This window comes from Phalacrocorax carbo, chromosome 5, assembly GCF_963921805.1.
Source record: "Phalacrocorax carbo chromosome 5, bPhaCar2.1, whole genome shotgun sequence".
In the NCBI taxonomy this organism is placed as follows: domain Eukaryota; kingdom Metazoa; phylum Chordata; class Aves; order Suliformes; family Phalacrocoracidae; genus Phalacrocorax; species Phalacrocorax carbo.
This window is the reverse complement of record NC_087517.1, coordinates 57,029,249-57,045,344: the sequence shown is the minus strand read 5'-3', so window position 1 is coordinate 57,045,344 and position 16,096 is coordinate 57,029,249. Positions and strand designations below refer to the sequence as shown.

Genomic DNA, 16,096 nt, shown 5'->3' with positions numbered 1-16,096 from the left:
TATTTTCATATTCATCATCTGATTTACCTTAATGTCTGTAAACATCCTGTTTAAACAAATTTAGGACTGACAAGTCAGCAGAATGGAACTTTTCTCTCCTGGCCATTGCTGGAATGAATCTAGGACCCCTGTTTGCCCTGGAGACAGGGACAACCAATATAAAGTCCACCACATCATCTGTAGTGCCACATGGCTGGGACACTAACCCCTATCCAGCCACCTCAGCCAGGCCGCTCCTTCTGTAGTGTTTGCTGTCTATGAGGTGCAGGATGTTTAGCTCTAAGCTCTATTCGCACGCAACATGCTGAGTCTCACAAAAGTGCATGGCACCGGATCATGAACTTGCAGCCTGAGAGATGTTGAGAGGAGGTACTCAAACATTTTGTCTACAAGTGTGGCAGACTGGTGCATTTGAGACACAAGGTTGCCTAAGGCATCACTGAATCCATAGAGATTCAGACAGATATTCAGATGTATCAACAACAGTACAGTGCGGTTGAAAAAGCTATCGTTACTTGGAATTGCCACTTCAGGCTTTGACATTCTTTTCTACTTATATACATCCTCCTGGCAAATTAAACATATAAACAGCAACAGAAATAGCAGTCTCTAAAAACAAATAATCTAGATTATCTCAAATATACTTGGTCTCTTTCTTCAGGGACACATATATTTAATTATTTTCTGAACATAATCAGAAATAGAGAATTTCATACTGGTTGTGTATTGTATTCTAAGTAACTGTGTATTACTATGGGTAAAATTCAAGACCTCAGAGCTATAAATAACAGAATGAAAGTTGCCTGCATAAATTATATTCAGCCTCCTTACCTAAAACTTTACTTGTCAATTTTCTACAAGATCCTATAGCAAAGAATACAAAGGATTACTGGTGCAGCAGAATTTTCTTTTCTCCTTGTTGTTCAGTGTACTGCCTCTGACTATACAGAGTATTGTCCAAGCCCTGTTTTGGGGAAAAAAAAATAATTCCTCTATGGACTTTTGGTGATGCTTGTCATCACAGTATTCCAAGGTTTTACATTAATACATCTCCATGAGTTGAAGGAATATTATCAGCTTTTAAAGATGGGAAACTATGGCACAGAGATTAAAAGTATCTACCCTACTTCAGTTCTAAATATGATGTTCCAAGTACCTGATTTAGATAATTTAGCATTATATATCACTCAGTCATTTGCAACTATGCATATTTCGTCAGATGAAAGTACCATGTCTCAAGTTAGATCTTCGAAAAAGAAGAGACAAATAATGACTCCTTAAAAGCATAGCTTGATTGGGATTTGATAAAAATGCTATGGTGAAAGACAAAAATCCTATACCATAACCAAGAAAATCTCCTTTTATCCTTGTGCTCTTGTGGTTTAACCCCAGCCAGCAACTAAGCACCACAGAGCTGTTCGCTCACTCCCCGCCTGGTGGCATGGGGGAGGGAATCAGCAGAGTAAAAGTGAGAGAATTGGTACGTTGAGATAAAGACAGTTTAATGGGTAAAGCAAAAGCCTTGCACACAAGCAAAGCAAAACAGGAATTCATTCACTGCTTCCCATCGGCAGTCAGGTGTTCAGCCATCTCCAGGGAAGCGGGGCTCCATCATGCACAACAGTTACTCGGGAAGACAAATGCCACAAGTCCAAACATCCCCCCCTTCCTTCTTCTTCCCCCAGCTTTATATGCTGAGCATATGGTATGGAATATCCCTTTGGTCAGTTGGGGTCAGCTGTCCTGGCTGTGACCCCTCCCAGCTCCTTGTTCACCCCCAGCCTGCTCGCTGGTGGGGTGAGAAGAGACTCTGTATAAGCACTGCTCAGTAATAACTAAAACATCCCTGTGTTATCAACACTGCTTCCAGCACATATCCAAAACACAGCCCCATACTAGCTACTGTGAAGAAAATTAACTCTATCCCAGCCAAAACCAGCACAACTCCTCTACTAAATCTACTGAATACCTTCAACTGCCACACCTGGAATACAAGGCAGGAAGTCTAAATATTAAGGTACATAATAAATTATGTGAGATATATCTGTGAACCTTAGATACCAAATATTTAAAACTGGTTGATCGGGGGTGGGGGGGGGAAGTGGTCATTTATTACTGATCAGAACCAAAATAATGGGCTACTCCTGTGTGAGCACAGCAGCACCTTGAAATTAGGGAACTGCTTGTCATAAGGAAATTAAAAAACAAAATCAGTGCTTAAAAACAGACTTCAGCAACTGGAAGACCATCACCTCCACCAAATGCCTTTTCAATAGGTATCTAGTCCTGGAAGGCTTTAGTGAGAATCTTATTTTACCTGGAATTCCTTGAAACACAGTCTCTGCCTACTTTTCTAACAGCTCACAGAAGAACTTCTGAAGCAGCAATGCTGGAGGGGCAACAGTCTCATTTCTACTATTCTTCTCTTCCTGAAAGTGTTTGTGCAAAGTCATTTGAGAAACAAAGACCTGAAGCAGTAGAGCTTAGAGGCCCAAGTGAAGGTTGGGACCCAGCTGCAATATATACTGTCTGAACACATCGTGGAAGGAAACTCCACTCTGAAGAAATTTCACTAGCAAGGCAAAGAAAGCAAAAGATAGCAAGGAAACCAAATGTGAGAGAAGGAACTAGACCAAGCTGTACATCAGATGACTGGCACTTCTGGGAACAGGCTCTAGGTTTCCTGAATCCTTGTCTGCTGCTGTTGTTGGCATCTGGCAAACACTGGGGGGTTTGGGAGGGGGTGTGTTTGGGTTCTTTTTTAAAAAAAAAGGAAAAAAGCTCATATTGTTAATGAGATGCTTGATTTGACCAAATATAGAAATGATATTTTCATTAAAAACACTCAAAACATTCACAGCTGTACCCTGTACCCATTTTATTCAATAAAAAACAAAGACATTTAATTCCTGTTTAAGTGTATAAAGGGCTGCGATGCTAACTCTAGTCATAATCTCAGCCTTAATAATATAACAAATAATTTTATCATTGCTAATGGTAATAAGGTTTAACATACATACTACTTTAGAGTAACTGTTGTTAAAATCTAGCTTTTAACAAAGTTAACAAAATATTGCAAGAACAGTTATCATGCATTAACATTTTAATGGCAACCACCGAAACAGTAACTTTCGTATACACTCATTCTGGAAATTCATGAACCATAGATGACTGAGAAAGAAAAATCAAAACCTGCCTAAAGTGCAAAGAGTGTGGAAGCTAAAGAGTTACACATATGCAAAAATCCAAATGAGTCAACAATTACTGTGAGAGTGCCAAAAAATAGTTTAGTTGAACATGTGTGCTTCTTGTTTATGCAAGCTTTTCAGAGAATGTTTTTCATAAAAGAGATGTAGCACTGTTCAATGCTCAGTCACTGTGTTTCTGGGGATACGTCTTGGCTGCACTATGATCAAGAGTTTAGACTGCTACTGAAGGAGGAAACAATTCTCTCCTGAGGCGGTTATGATTTAAATATCCTATTAGGGTGGAGAAGTTTGTTTTATCCTACTTTTTTCCCCTCCTTTTTTGCTGCTATTGGGTGCACGTGGCATCCATCAATTTCTTGCTGCACATTTTGCACGCAAATACCAATAGACAGAAGCATGGTATTGCAGCTGCAGGACAAATGCATGAAAACATAAATTCTTAAAGGCCAAACAATGCATAAAAATATTAGAAGTTCTAACAAATCATTAATGCAAACATCTGTAAAATACGTGGTCATCATCAGATGAACATTTGATTAGAAATGATAGCACATAGATTTGGTGATTTATATTATGATGGGCCGAGGAACAAGAAACAGGATTTCCTTATGTACTCCTGAATGGTCTGCGGGTTTCAGATTGCTTTACCTCATTGGAGTCATTCCATGCTATTATAATATAAAGTTAGCTAGAATTTCTCAGGAAGAAGGAATCTCTTTTTAATTTTATCCACTGCTTTTAGCACCCACAAATTTTTTTTCTGCTTGAACAGTTGCCCTTTAAAAGCACACAGCATGAATTAATGCTCTTACTTATCCTATATTCTTCAAAGCATACAGTAAGTACTCCTAAGTACTTAGTGAAACTTGTCACTGCTCACCCCCCCCCCAACTCTCTGTTGAAGTCGATGAGATTTTTGTTACTGAATTCAGTGAAGGATTTCATTCTTTCTCATTAGGAGGTATTCAGACACCACAGGCTTCGTTTGGCAAGATCTAGTTTCCATTTTATCCAAACCACCAGAGCTCAGGGAACAGGCAAGGTCAACTCCCAAATGAATTCTGAGACCAACTTGCGTTCCTCTTGGTCAACTACAGAATCGTGCTCACTCGACCCTCAGGTATTCTTGAAAGTATTTCTTCGTTAGATTTTAAGCATTAAACTAAGACAATGGACAAATTCTGTTTCCAGTAGTCTTAACATAAATTTGAAGAGCCTGAACTTATACTAATGAAAAATAAGATACATAGCTTTATTCCTCTCTTTGTGACAGGGATACTAACACAGCTTGAAAAGCTGCAAAGCAAAATTTACTCAGCTTATCTAATTGATTACCCTAATTCTTGAAATAAAGTGTACCTAGAACACAAGTAAAAATGGCTTTTCTGGAAAACACAGTTCAAGTACACTAGTTAGTCATTAAGAAGTATACACATCAACATTGCTATCCACAGCCTGTATTCAAGTGCTTTGTAAGTGAAGTCCTCCAATACTTAACTCTGCACATGAAGAAAAGTAATTGTGCAATTGTCAAATTTTCCTTGTCTTAAATTTGAGAACCTTAGCCATAAGGATGGCTCGTCATAGCCTGTTAAGTCACCAAGACAAACTAGCTGTTTTATACGCAGGGTAAATCAGTTAGTGATTTCATAGCCATTTCACTTCCAGAAGTGTCATATATGTAAGTGGGTGAGGCCACCCACATGGTCCAGTGTTGTGGTCTGGTTGCTCTGTTGGAAAAAGTAGTATAAAGTCAGTTTTTTGGCTTCTGCCAGTGCATCCAGATGATTTCAATTTGTTAGGATTCCACTAGAGTGGTCAGCATTACTTTGACAAAGCTATGCCAACAGACAAGCCTTAAGAATTTCAGTACACACTGGGACCAGACAGAGGTACAGAGCTATATGCTTTACAATCCATTACCCATATGGCCTCTTAAATTTGGGTCCACTAGGTAGCTCCCATATATACAAGTGTTTACTATGTGGCTTACACACAATAAACACTTCACTGAGCTCAGGTTTCTACTGATGGAGTAAGGAGAGATTATGACAACTGTTGTACCTTAGGGAACCATATATTGAGTTCATTTTTAAGTACAGTTCAGGTTCCTGGAACTTACAGTAAGATATTAGACTGAACTTGCCCATTAACAGTCAAATCAGTAAGTGCCAAAAAAACCTGTTACTACAATTTTTATGCTTGTTTCTAAGTAACTTAAATTTCTTACATAGGACGACAATACCACAGAGGTCATTCTCTTTTCAACTTATGTTTGGCAACCCTACCTATAAGAATGAAAAGTCCTTTGGATCATAAAAGATTATCTGTTGATCACAAAAAAGTTTTAAGTATTCAAAAGGTGCTCCTTGAATCTTCTGATGGAGTTTTACTGCGCAGTAAATTAGAGGAAATAGTCTTGGCACTTCTTATGTTCCTGGTGTTCAGCAAGTTAACCATCAGCATGCGTCCAACCTCATATTGGCAAGAATCTCATGTTCTCAGAATTTCCATCTACTAGTTTCTATTTCATTAGGGAGATAGTGTGTGGAGAACAAATGGGTTCTTTTTCTAGACATTCAACTGTTGTATAGGTTGTTAAATCATGAGAGGAATTAAGTGTTTTAAAAGTATTCAGGACTAAGACTGCAGTGCATAACATGTAAGAACCATTCCTTAGCTGAGTACTGCATGTACTTGGAAAAGCAAACAACATTGCTGATGCCACTGATTAACTCATTACCTGCAACAAAATTTCCAGCTTTGGAACCAGTCCCCAGGTAGCAGTTTACTGTTCAGAATTGACACCAAATATCTTGCCTTTTACTTCCTCACCTTGTCCTTCTACCTTCACCAAACATGTAAAGATGACTTCTAGAAAGTGAGATGTTTCTACAACAAAGTAATATACAGGTTGAGCCCCTGGACAGAGGCAAAGATCATTTCATGACACGCTTTTTCCAGCAGTCAGGGAACAAACCCATCAACTAATAGTAACCCAACTGGTAGGCAGACACATACTTTCCTGATTTTTACTAAATTTATGGGCTTCCTGAGCCAACTAAGAATTTTGTGTTTACAGAACTGCTAAAAGCTTGGAACATTTTACAGGCCTAAGACTGAGTTGATATTCTACCCAAGTTAATAAAAGTCTGATGCATAATGTAAGTGGTTTTTACTTCCCAGTAACAACTTGACCTATTTAGCAATAGGAAGCCAGGAACATCTCAATGTCTTTGCATGTTTCTTTTGGAAGATATAGACAGTAAGTAACTGAGATCACTATGAATTGACTGTTGTATGCAGCGGTAGAAAGGACCAAGCAGACAGTAGTTCTGACTCAGCAAATACTGAGCTGAAGTCCAAACACAGTGCTAACAAAGCTATTATAGTAGTTCAGTCTTGTGAACAGTTAGAAACGGAAGTTTATGGACTCTATAGTTTCTGCGCTATATTCCCAGAGTTAACTGGAGAGATCACTGGTTTCAGGATCTGTAATTCTGCCAGGTGTAGGAGATGTGCAAAGAACAGAACATAAACCCGCATCTTAAACAAATATCATAAAATCATAGGCTACAAAGTCAAAATATTATCTTTCCAACACTGTAGAAACCCATATAGAAGAAACTGTTCCTATCCAATAAATCAAAGACACAGACCACAGACACAGACAAAGACACTACCCAATAAATCAAAAACAAAGACTATTATTCTTCACCTACATGTAGAAACTAACAGATATGCAGATCAAGTCACCCAAACACACAGTAAGGTCCCCTTAGAGCTGAGGCTGTAACTCTAAGAACCTAACAACTGTGACACACTGCTAAATTCCCTACAGTCCCAAGAGATTCATGAAAGGTCCAGAGTACCTCTCCATTCACAAAAAGGCAAAGGCGTTCATCCTTTCTGAAGTCATTCAGCACTTATCTACACTTACTGTGTTAAAACTGCTCAGTAAAAAGGGTAAATTGGTAATGAAACATAGGCTGAGTTTGTCCATTTATTTGAAATAAACAGATTACCATGGAAATATTTTCTTGCAAGTGTTCTCATCTCACTGGAACTAAAGAACAGCCAGCTGCATAGAAAACCTTGCTTAAATATCATTTTGGGAAAACTTAAAATATCCTTATATACTTTCTACCTATTTATGTGTATTTAAATGAGCAGCAACATACCAAATTTGAACTCTTGAAAGTCTGAACAATGTAATTTCTATATTTAGCATAATAGTAGTCTTGTGCCAGGGTTTAGTCTTTAGGATATTTGCTGCATACATATCACATACATGTTGCTACAAGAAATAATGAATATGTAACATCTGACATTTTTGTGTTTCGGTCTCAAAATGTGAAAAGTAAATGAGGCATTTTTGCACAAACTAAAAATGTACAATGCCTAATAGTAGTACATCCGGGCTTACCTAAGGAAATAATCTAATTGCTAACACAGGCTGTTCTCCAATCTCACGAACACAGGGCTTTTTTGAAAGCACTGAACCCCAGCTAATATTTCAGCCAAGCCTGTCTGATCTACTTTGTGACAGCAAGCCATTAGAACAGTGGACTTCACTTCTTTTTGCTCACATGGGACAGAAACGTTTCTGTTCTTAAAGGTCCATCCAACAGTTCCAGTATTCATACTAACAGAATTAAGTTAGTTTTATTTACCACTAAATATCATTTTATTCAAAGAGAAAAGGAACAAAGTTATCCTGACCTAACGGTGCCTGGACTTCAATGAACGTGCTATGCCAGAGTATCTTTAATACGATATCCTGCAAACTACTTTTTTCTAAGTGTTTTATTTTCTTCTTCCATAGGATGGGAAGGGTACAGATCAGGCAGAAAAAATCTGAATCTGGAAAAGCTGCATTCAGATGGTAAGCACAAGAGACTTCAAAACCAGTACTGGCAGTGCATCCATCACTAGTTTGCAAAAAGAGAACTGATGAGGATGATTAATCTGTGATTTGTATCCAATAAAAATATAGGTAACAACAGGATAAGAAATTATTGAAAGCATAAAGGAGACTAATTGAATTCAAACAGGCCTTAAAAAGATGGTCAGATATTTAAAATTGCACCTTTGTCTAAAAGTTGTAGCGCTGACCACTGCATAATAGAATGGTCACATTTAAGCTTATTTTCCAATGATATTTTTTAAATCCATTTACAAAGACTTTATTATCGATACTGTATATTTGGAGCTGATTGAAAAAAATCTCTATGATTTCTTGCCAGATACAAATCATATGCCTTGAAAGGATTAGCTGAATAACTCACAAGTCCCCTAGGGAAAATATGTTGTACAGACTACTTCTCATAAGTGGGGATTAATATCAAATCCCACAGGAAGTCATGCACTGCAGTGTTTGTTTTCATTTCGTTTTATATTTACTGGCAGTTTATACAGTTCTTTCAGCTTGTGTTTAACAGACATTGCAGCATGACAGATTTTTCAGCACATGTAACATCATGTCTCACATTTTGGCCATCTGATAACATTTACTAGGTATAATTGTTGTCCAGTGGGTCACACAAAATTGAAGATGGCATGAACTCAAGTTTACCACATGGCATATCTTCCTTTATAGAATTTTTATGCTTAAAACAATTCCAAACTTAATACAGTATTGACGTGGCAGCTGCTGCCACTGCTCACCATTAATCTCAGTGGTGATGTTCTCACCCTCAAGCAGTCTTCACTCAGTTTTCACTCTTGTTAAACCTGGATATTTTCACTGTATCTGTAAATTCCCTACTGCTTCAGCTTACAGCTTAGTTTATGCCATTTCTGGCCAGCTCAGATTACTCTTTTTGTACCTTTCCCCACATTTTCAGAACTCAGTTCTTCCCTATCCCATCACCAGCCTGTCCTCTGAGATCAGAAAACAGCTTCTCATTGACATAAATGTGAAATAATGTCATACAAAACAGTGTCCAATACATCCCAGCACTGATACTACAAGATCATTTTCCTCTTCACGTATTCAAACCAGAGGAATTGTTTGAGCTATCTAATCCAGTATTCTGCCATCAGCTAATTTTAGATACTTTGGTTGTTGGCATAAAAACAAACAAATCCAATGGCAGGCAATTTCTACTATTTTTCTTCATAACCCTTCCTTCAAAACTTGACTGGGTATGATCTGCACTGCCACGATCTAACTTCAGTCAGCCCTGCTTTGAGTGGAAAGGGTGTGCAGATTAGCTGATCTCAGGAGGTCCCTTCCACTGAAATTTTTCTGATTCTATTCATTAACTACCACCTGCCTAATACCCTAAACTGTATCTCTAATCATGAATTTGTGATTATAGCCATAGCAAGATCTCATTTATTTAGTGAAGTCAGGTAAGAAGAGCCCAACATAAGAACAGATGCATGAACCAGAACACTTATTACTGAGGTTAAATGAAAAGTCAACCATTACCCCTGCAGAGCTTCTCAGGAAAGGGAGAGGAAGAGGGTAAAGTGATCATGCTAATGGTACTTTTCTATGTACGATCTTTTGACATGGAAACCTTTCTAAAAAAGTGGTGTCGGAGTGTAGGAGAAGAGCTTGTCATTCACTACAGAGACTGTGAATGGGCAGTACCAACTGTTTTACCTACTAATAAATGCCAGTGCAGTAGACAAATCTTCCATCACATTACCTCCATGTTTCCAAGTACCCATTTGACTTACTAGTCTTATCTTTATGAAATATCCATATGCATCAATGTTATAGCATTGTATACACCACCCCTGTCTGCGCACACATTTATCATCTGAATTATTTTAGGTTTATCTTGTTGTCTTCTCAAATTCTCTCTAAATTAAAGAAATTTTCTTTCTCAATAAACTGTCTTGGCCTGCATTACTGAAAGGCTATTGCTATCACTACGCTGTACAGGAACCTGTTACTGTGCATTTCGTATATGTTGCACCTTCAGTCTCTCCAGAAAAAGATAACGGAGAGATGGTATAAAATGAAGTACATCTGATTAATAAATGATGTTGTATCATCACATAGAAAATGTCCTTGTATTAAAAACAGAAGTCTAGTTATCCATTCAGTATCGCAACAACAGGCAGATAACCTGTGCCTAGAAAGGTAAATTTTAAGGCATGGTACTGCATCTCTGCTAACTTAACCCAAGTAGCATAGGCAAAGGAGAGCGAAGGCAGTGACAGACTCTAGCATATGCTAGCATGTCCTTAAGACTTTGCACTGCTGTTGCCAGCACAAGCTAAACCTCACATTGCATGCAAGTGCAAAACATGGTAGAAACCTTAAAAAATTCCTGTTCAGTAAGATCATGTGTGAACCTTCCCTGCAATGTTCTTCATTCCATGACTGCTGAAAAACCACTGTAATATCTTATTTAATAGTTTATCTTTTATTGTAATAGTTTTTATTGCAAACAATAAGAAGAAATCCCTTATAATCACCAGAGTTGGTCATCTAAGGTCTTTCTCTCATCAGTGTGGCAAACACCCATTAAATGCTTCAAATGACATTGATGAACCGAATTTAAGGGTATAAAGGAGGGAGGCAAGGAGGATGCAAAGGAAACAGTGCACCTGTCTGACCAGTGGTTTGCATCTAAAATATTAAATGTTGCCTGTGACCAATCAAAATTAGCATAACAGAAAAGCCACCTACAGATAGACAGAGTTTATATTTGCACCTTGCAGATTTGAAGTGGGGATTGGCTTTTTAATTGTTTTTTCACAGTTGGATTTTCCAGTAGCAATTTTAAGCACAACCCTTAGGCATTAGAAGACAATTGGATACAGGGTTGAGAAAATATATCCACCCATCTATACATTGTCAAAGTATCTTGGTTTGATCCTATAAGGACAGGTAACAATATTCAAGCCTTGAAATTGTTTACGAAGCAATCAGCGTTTAATTTGTTCCGTTCAGATTTTAATTATATACCATGTGTCTTCCTGAGAGGACACTACAAGAAGTATAGCTGTCAGATGGAAATTAATTTGCTGGTAGATGACCACATACCTCATGAATTATACATGAAACTTTGTCTCACAGTGACTGTTGCTAAAAGATTCTTTCATCGCTCTTATGTTTAAACAAACCACAATAGTTTTTAACTAAGTCTGATCTGCAATAAGGAGATTATGATAAAGTGCTAAGAATTACTTATAAAATAGTATTTGAGGCACATTTCATATTGATGTGTTTTGCTGCAATTTGGGTCATGTTCCTCTGCTCTTAGTTGTTAGCAGAATGACGGGCAGACCATTGCATTCACTTTCAAATACAACACTGATAGCTGGATTTACATTTCTTTTTAAGACTCAGTTTTTGCAAACAAGCCTTAGATTTCAGACATAATTCTGTTATTCAAATGGGAGAAGAGTTTGATAGCTATGCTAATCACTTTTATCTGAGAAAACATAACTAATAGCTTGGTTTACATTTGCCTGCATTTATGAGCATAATTTTAGCACATAATTTTATTGCACTATAAAACATAATACTGCATTAGTCGGCTCTTAAAAAAAAGTTACCTAAGAGTGATTTGCACTTAAACCTTCACACTACATCTAAATAACGGTATCATTTTAAAATTCTGACCTTTTAAAATCTTTTTTTTTTTTTTTTTAAATCTCATATAACAATTAATTCTACAAGGCTATTTTCTGTAGAGATAATAGTCAGTGAATGTATTTAAGGTAGTCATAGCCACATTGATTACTGGACTGTTTTGAGTCAGTTATTCTCATGTATAAATGGACTGAATTAGGATCATTTGTTCTTGCATGGCATCAAAAGAATCTCTTAAAGTTCTCCATTGCTATATACATTAACAAATTATGCGGAAGAAAAGAGGAATGATCCACACGATCTTTTTTTTTTTTATTCAGTGTTTTCAGCACTGGAAACTGAAAAAGAAATAAAGCCTTATATTTTAAGAGGGTCAGTTATTACTTCCAGTGGTGCATAAACATAAAGAAAATATGCTCAGAAGAGCTCCATTTTGTCGTATTGTACTTAACGTTTCCTCTTAGTATAGTCATAGCTAATAATGATATGAGAACTGTTTTCCAGGACACAACTATGCCAATTGACACAATATAGGGATCTTATTATTCGCAACACTTTGCACATACATAGCATGTTTCCTCTCAGAATTTGAAAATATATTTACAAATTTAACCTTAGAATTCCCTTGGAGTCAAGAAAAGAAAGGTACAGAAATGTTAGACTCCCTGTGATACCAGGAAATTATCTGTTGCGGAACCTGGATTTTCGTGCAGCTCATTTTCTAGCTAGTCAAAGACCTCTTCTAAGAAACCTCTTACAGAGTCAACAATTGGTCTTGAAATTACCTGCAGCATGCAATGCATTTTATCCTTCGCAAAGCCCCTTCTCCCCCACAACGGGTTTTCTTCTGCAGTACGGATTATTACCAAATTAATACCTTTGTTCCTACAAAGAGATATCCAGAAGGTTAACCTTAGCTATATGAGTAAGTACACATAGTTTGTATCTTAAACACAGGCATATTAAGGGGATATTTTGTCTTCCTAATATTACAGAAAAAATTGTTTTGAGATGGCTTGCTTGCTTACTGATGCAAATTAAATTACAGTACTAAGCTATATTTTTGATACTTGGTTTGATAAGATTTTTTTTTCTTTTACTTTACAGGATCATGGTGCTCATGGAATACTATATATGATGTATTGCATTAACTATAATACTAATATGGCTCGACTGTAGAGTTATTCCATGACATTACAGACTCTTCTCAGATTGAGACATTGAGAAATATGCATGCCGAAATTACCGCTCTACTGAACAGAACCTTTTTACTGTAGCACCATGAAATCACAGTAAGGACAACAGGGAAGATTTGGACATATTATTTTCGTTTAAGAATAAGATCTCCCCAACTGAATCAGAGAAGTTAAAACACTATGAATTTCTAACCCAGAAAATATAAGCTGTAAATTTAAAACAACATAAGCAAATACAGCTTTCAATTCATTTCAGTAAAAAACACTGCCAAATCTCAATTATAGGCAGATCTTCACTGCTTGTGAAGAGAGGTACTGTGGCCTAGCTGTAGATGTCCAAAACGAAACTGCTTAGGTCCTGCTAATGGACCATTCAGCCCATATTGCTATGGAATATGGCACTCACTGGTGATGTTTCTGCCTCCATCAACTGTAGAGTTGAATTGGACGATTTAACTTAACAGAAATCATATCAAGCAATATGAACTCCAACTCCACCAATCTTTTCCTTTAAAAATGCAGTTTCTCTATCACATCGTTTCACAAGGATCCTTTTTTTCTATTCTTTATCAGAAGAACATAAAGTTCATAGCCTCATGGTTATGAAAAAAAGCCTTGAAAACATGACCAAAAGTCAATTAGCCAGCACAGAATGAAGAAAGCATAAAGGAATGCAAAGAAATAATTCAAATAAGAGCGCGTAATTCTAAGCTCATACTATGACTTCTGGCATTAAAATCCAAATACCTGGAATGCTAAATCTTATTTCAAATCCATTATTGCTAATAATGTCAAAACTGTGCAAGGCAGGTGAAGAATAGCCTTGAGTATGACAGCACAGGTTAAAAAGTGTTGAGCAGGACAACAGGAAATGGGTATTTTCAGTAGTTCACAGAAAGAACTAAAAGGTTTTCTCTCCCTACAGTAGCATGAGATTCTCTAAAAACTTCAAGAGAGTGCAAAATAATTTTTAAATTAGTATGGGTGTGTGTGGTGTAAAGACTTCCTTCTGGTCCTTTCTTTTCCATGATGCACCTGGAGGAAGGGAGGAAAAATAGAGTAAAAATCCTATTCCTACGAACCAGTGTTCTTCCACCCAGAACTTGCTGCAGAGCCCAGTTAGACTGTTGGTGGAACAACCACTCTACAAAGAACTACTTCTGCTACATAACAGTGCACCATACAGAATTTGTCCTTATCCACAATGTTAGGCAGAATTGTGATGGTTTCCATGTAAGTTTGATGTGAGAGGACATTGGGACTCATCGTATTTGCATGAATTTGATCACGTTACCTTCACACCTAATGCTAGATATTTAGTATGTAAGAATAAAACAGCAGCCTCTTTCTTCTACGGTCAGACTATGGTGGTCAGTGTGGTTAATGACCTCAAACACAAAGCACCATTAAATCTTCCACCAATAGAAAAGGCATAATGAGAAAGATAACCTCCAGAAGGGCTCACTTACAGATACTTACACCAAATATATCTTTTACATACATACGTATACACACACCACATATATTACAGGATGTTATAGACTGTATTTTTATTTTATATATATACACACACCCCCTTTGAATTCCTGAAAATTCTCACACAAAAAGATTATTTCAGAAAAGATATTTCATAAAAACACTTCAGTTTTACGTCAGTGTTTCTCCTTCCATATAAAAAGATGTGACTGAATTTTTTTAATGGGAAAGGTTTGTTGACACCAGTATATACCCACTTTTGACTGTTGGACACCTTTCATTCACTTACCACCCCAAAGAATTAATCATGGAGAACAGAGTATGGGAGTCATATATGTCAGCAGAAAGTCATGAAATTCTAATTCAGTTTTGATGTTCCAATGTTAATTCGCATCACTGTGTGCACCGTGGTGTTGAGGGGATTACGGGGGGGAGGCCAGAAATTTTAGTTCCCTAGCTATCTTTAACTTAACCAAGCTCTGTACCAGTTCCAAAGACAACAAAATTGCACTTGCTCTGCGCTGTGACTGACATTGCCTCGATATGTCATTAAAAATTAGCTCTATTTCCTTGGGCATTTTATTTGGTTGAAGGCTGAATTCCCTGAGAAATGGAAATGATTGTTCTCTTCAGTACAACACCTTCAGTGAACAAAGCTTTTCAGAGCTACTGTCTTTCAGCACCGTTGGCTTTTTTAAATATCCATAATATGTGTCTAAATTGGCCATTGTTAATTAAGAAATTTTCAATTTTTATTACTAATGCTGGAATCCATATTTAAGGAGCAAGCCGGAAGCAATCTCACCAAGCAATTTGCACAAACATGAAAATCAAATTATTTTATTTAATTATCACATAAATAGCTTTAAATTGAGAATATTGGTGACATCATTTAGCACTGAAACTATGGGAGCTATGGGTGGGAGGTGGGGCAGACAGCTCTACTTTTTACATGGTGGAAATTATTAGCTTGGAAACACGGCCTACTGTTATAGCGATTTATTCAGGAAGTCTTTTAAAGGTCTCACTTAACAGTTCCTGGAAAAATTTATTACAAACTAAAGACTTTGAGTTTCTAGGTCTGAGTCTTAACATTGTCCTCAGTGGGCATTATCTATCTATCAACTCTCAAATAGCTTTAACATATGAACTTGTACTGGGCCAACACTTTACTGAGGATCACAAGCATAATAAATTAACTTAGTGTTGACTGATACCTGGAGAGGTGAAATGTCAGTGCCCCAAATAATCACAGTTTCACACTCATACTCACCTGAGAAAATAAAATTATTCTATTCTATGGACACAAAAGTTGAGGAATGAGGTTATAAAAGACTGGAAGCAAGATTATATTGGAAGTCTGCATCAGATTTGTGAGAAAAGCCTCAACTAAAGTGAAGATTCCAGAAACCTTTATCTTTGAGGGCAGGGGGTATGCATTTGTCCATTCAATTTCTTTTTTTTTCCCCCCACGTTATCTCCTAGATTCATTTCTGCATAGTGTTTTTAATCACTTAAAAGAATCAGACTCTTTAAGATAATAAAACCAGCATGTTTCTGTGATAAAAACTTTCAGAGACTCTGGACTTCAAAATGGATGCATTGCTAGACCTTTTACAAAACAGCCTGATATAATATCGACAGGATAATATCTA

The 16,096-nt window shown here is 37.1% G+C and overlaps 1 long non-coding RNA gene across 1 annotated transcript in view; it reads left to right on the top strand.

Moving 5' to 3' along the window:
- Positions 1-15,007, top strand: part of LOC135313701 (uncharacterized) — a 135,921-nt gene extending 120,914 nt beyond the window's left edge. Inside the window, exons 5-6 of the long non-coding RNA XR_010373238.1 lie at positions 8,035-8,094; positions 12,877-15,007. This is a non-coding gene — a long non-coding RNA (uncharacterized LOC135313701). The remainder of the gene's footprint in view (positions 1-8,034; positions 8,095-12,876) is intronic.
- The last annotated feature ends 1,089 nt before the right edge of the window (positions 15,008-16,096 follow it).